At 56.4% G+C, this 4,012-nt stretch overlaps 1 non-coding gene across 1 annotated transcript; it reads right to left on the bottom strand.

Moving 5' to 3' along the window:
• Positions 1-3,542: 3,542 nt before the first annotated feature.
• On the bottom strand, positions 3,543-3,737 carry LOC142313422 (U2 spliceosomal RNA). Its single transcript, XR_012754459.1, has one exon. It is a non-coding gene; the product is annotated as a U2 spliceosomal RNA (small nuclear RNA).
• Positions 3,738-4,012: the final 275 nt, after the last annotated feature.

Raw genomic sequence — 4,012 nt, 5'->3', positions numbered from 1 at the left:
AAGGTCAGCCCAGGTCACTGCAGGGCATGACAAGTGCTGCTGTCAGGAGCGAGGTACATTACCTGCGCTGATCTCCTGCACTGTTAATACTGCACACTGACTTCAATCACCTTCACAGCCAAGTATCGCGAGCGGCCCGTGACGTCACCGCTAGTAACAGTCTTGGGCCGCAGTGACAGATGTGAAGCGGCAGCCATGGAGGACAGTGTCAGCGCTGAGGTAGGGAGGGCAGGACTTCATCACCGCAGGTAAGCCGAGCGGGGCCATGTGTGCGGTGCAAGGTGGGCGGAGCCTAGCGAGGTAATGTGTGCGGGTGCAAGGTGGGCGGAGCCTAGCGAGGTAATGTGTGCGGGTGCAAGGTGGGTGGAGCCTAGCGGGGCTATGTGTGTTGTGCGAGGTGGGTGGAGCCTAGCAGGGTAATGTGTGCTGGTGCAAGGTGGGCGGAGCCAAGCGAAGCCATGTGTGTGGTGCAAGATGGGCGGAGCCTAGCGCGGTAATGTGTGTGGTGCGAGGTGGGCGGAGCCTAGCGCGGTAATGTGTGCGGTGCGAGGTGGGCGGAGCATGGCGGGCTAATGTGTGCATGTGCGAGGTGGACGGAGCTTAGCGTGGTAATGTGTGCGGTGCAAGGTGGGCAGAGCCTAACGGGCCTATGTGTGCGGTGCGAGGTGGGCGAAGCCTAGCGGGATAATGTGTGCGGGTGCGAGGTGGGCGGAGCCAAGCGAAGCCATGTGTGTGGTGCAAGATGGGCGGAGCCTAGCGCGGTAATGTGTGCGGTGCGAGGTGGGCGGAGCATGGCGGGGTAATGTGTGCATGTGCGAGGTGGACGGAGCTTAGCGGGGTAATGTGTGCGGTGCAAGGTGGGCAGAGCCTAACGGGGCTATGTGTGCGGTGCGAGGTGGGCGAAGCCTAGCGGGATAATGTGTGCGGGTGCGAGGTGGGCGGAGCCAAGCGAAGCCATCTGTGCGGTGCAAGATGGGCAGAGCCTAGGGAGGTAATGTGTGCAGGTGCGAGGTGGGAGGAGCCTAGCGGGGTAATGTGTGTAGTGCGAGGTGGGCGGAGCCTAGCGAGGCTATGTGTGCGGTGCGAGGTGGGCGGAGCGTGGCGGGGTAATGTGTGCATGTGCGAGGTGGACGGAGCTTAGCGGGGTAATGTGTGTGGAGCGAGGTGGGCAGAGCCTAGCGGGGCTATGTGTGTGGTGCAAGGTGGGCAGAGCCAAGCAAAGTAGTGTGTGCGGGTGTGAGGTGGGCGGAGCCTAGCGGGGCTATGTGTGCGGTGCGAGGTGGGCAGAGCCTAGCGAGGTAATGTGTGCGGGTGCGAGATGGGCGGAGACTAGCGGGGCTATGTGTGCGGTGCGAGGTGGGTGGAGCGTAGCGAGGTAATGTGTACGGGTGCGAGGTGGGCGGAGCCTAGCAGGGCTATGTGTGCGGTGCGAGGTGGGCGGAGCCTAGCAGGGTAATGTGTGCGGGTGCGAGGTGGGCGGAGCCAAGCGGGGTAATGTGTGCGGTGCGAGGTGGGCGGAGCCTAGCAGGGCTATGTGTGCGGTGCGAGGTGGGCGGAGCCTAGCGAAGTAATGTGTGTGGGTGCGAGGTGGGCGGAGTCAAGTGGGGCCATGTGTGCGGTGCAAGGTGGGCGGAGCCTAGCGGGGCTATGTGTGCGGTGCGAGGTGGGCAGAGCCTAGCGGGGTAATGTGTGCGGGTGTGAGGTGGGCGGAGCCTAGCGGGGCTCTGTGTGTGTTGTGAGGTGGGCGGGGCCTAGCGGGGTAATGTGTGCGGTGCGAGGTGGGCGGAGTCTAGCGGGGCTATGGGTTCGGTGCGAGATGGGCGGAGCCTAGCGGGGTAATGTGTGCAGGTGTGAGGTGGGCGGAGCCTAGCGGGGTAATGTGTGCGATGTGAGGTGGGCGGAGCCTAGCGGGGCTATGGGTTCGGTGCGAGATGGGCGGAGCCTAGCGGGGTAATGTGTGCGGGTGTGAGGTGGGCGGAGCCTAGCGGGGTAATGTGTGCGATGTGAGGTGGGCGGAGCCTAGCGGGGCTATGTGTGCGGTGCAAGGTGGGTGGAGCCTAGCAGGGTAATGTGTGTGGGTGCGAGGTGGGCGGAGCCTACCGGGGCTATGTGTCCGGTGCCAGGTGGCTGGAGCCTAGCGGGGTAATTTGTGCGGGTGCGAGATGGGCGGAGCCTAGCGTGGTATTGTGTGCGGGTGCGAGGTGGGCGGAGCCAAGCGAGGCTATGTGTGTGGTGCGAGGTGGGCGGAGCCTAGCAAGGTAATTTGAGCGGGTGCGAGGTGGGTGGAGTCTAGCGGGGCTTTGCTTGTGGATGTTAGGTGGGCGGAGCCTAGCGGGGCCATGTGTGCGGGCGGCAGAGTGCAAAGTGGGTGGAGCCTAGCGGGGCCATGTGGCACTGAGGATGTCAGTACCGGGGACTGCATGGCTGGGGACAGGTGAGTGTGAGTGTGTGTGTGTGTGTGTACATGTTGAGTGCAGGAAGGGGTGGAGCGAGCTGAGCGGGGAAGTATCGGCTCCCTGCAAGCGTAACCAGGGTAAATATCGGGTTACTAACCAAAGCGCTTTGCTTGGATATTCGATGTTTATCTTGGTTATCAGCTTACCGCAGGCTGCCAGCGATGGCTCCTGCACACTGTAGCTGTAAAAAGCCCTGATTTTGCTGCTAGAACCGTTCTCGAACGTAACTCGAACTATAGAGCTTTAGCAAAAAGCTCGAGTTCTAGTTCAAACTAGAACAGCCCCCAAAATCACTCGAACCGCGAACTGGCGAACTTCGAACCGTGCTCAACTCTATTAGAGAGGGGCTTTCTGAGAGGGCTTTTTACAGTTTGTCTTTTCCCAATTAGCCATTTAAGTATGCTTAATGAAAGTACTAATTCTTTCATAGGCCGCCAATTCTTAGTATTTGACGTTACTTATGTTGCAGTATCAGGCTTCGCAGCAGGTTGCAACACATTCATCACCCATGCCTGTCCCCAGTTGGGCTCAGAAGCTAAATGTCTATCATGACCTCTCTTTTGGAAAGTCCAAGAGCAAGCAAACTCTTACTCCAGGAGAGGGAGCCAACAGATCAGGGAAAAGATCATCATTGCTCAAAGAAAACACCAAAAAACAATGCATGGTAGGAATAAACAGGAAACTTTCATTGGAGTGGAAGTTGATAGATAAATAGATAGATAGCACCTGATGCCAATTCTAGATCTTCTCCTCACACCTGCAGTCTCTGCAGCAGCAGCTGAATCCACTTTGTCCAAAAGGGATCTATTCCATTCAATTGCAAATGATCTAGATAAGATTGAGAACAAGATACTACACGGGACATAGCAGAGTTGGTCAAGTTGAGTGGAGATGAGTTTGCTATTTGGCACAGCTTTTGAATGAATAAAGCAAGTAAAAAGTGTGAAAGATAAAAAAAAGGGTGAAAGTGTCAAAAGTGATGGACTAAATTGAGGTGCATATGAAGTGGTTTTCTTTCTTTCAATTCATTAATCGGGTTAATATTGATCAGGTGAATTGAGTTCTGCTTCTGGAAACTGGGTTAAGAAGGGGTGCACCGGTCCTGGAGGTACTGCAATACCAGGTCAATGCGTGGAGTGGACAGAGCAAGCTCTTTTTCATCTCCCTGTTCTAAAAATCTATTTTATATATGGTCCCCAGATAGGGGACGTATCAGATATTAAACTGATAAGAACAGATTTTTTTTTTATTTCGGCAGGACTTCAAAATAACAAAGGTGATCGCCCCTCGTTGACTGGGAACCGTCCGGCACAAGAGGGCTATGTGTCACCAGAAGGCGCACATACTCCCCCAAGGCCGGCAGTCGTGCAATCCCAGGCACCTTCCAGCACCGACCAAGGTAGCGTCCTCCGAAACTACACTTGATCTTAGACAAACGGCCAAGAAGCAATAACCCGAATTGGTTTCGGCCATGGGTGGCACTCTGGCCTATGTCGGACACATCTTAGGAAGAGGGAGACAAACCCACGCCTACAGAAGACATTTTGTCACCCAAG

The sequence above is a fragment of the Anomaloglossus baeobatrachus genome, chromosome 5, assembly GCF_048569485.1.
Source record: "Anomaloglossus baeobatrachus isolate aAnoBae1 chromosome 5, aAnoBae1.hap1, whole genome shotgun sequence".
In the NCBI taxonomy this organism is placed as follows: Eukaryota; Metazoa; Chordata; class Amphibia; order Anura; family Aromobatidae; genus Anomaloglossus; species Anomaloglossus baeobatrachus.
The sequence above is the reverse complement of the archived record's forward strand: the minus strand, read 5'-3'. Positions and strand labels throughout refer to the sequence as shown.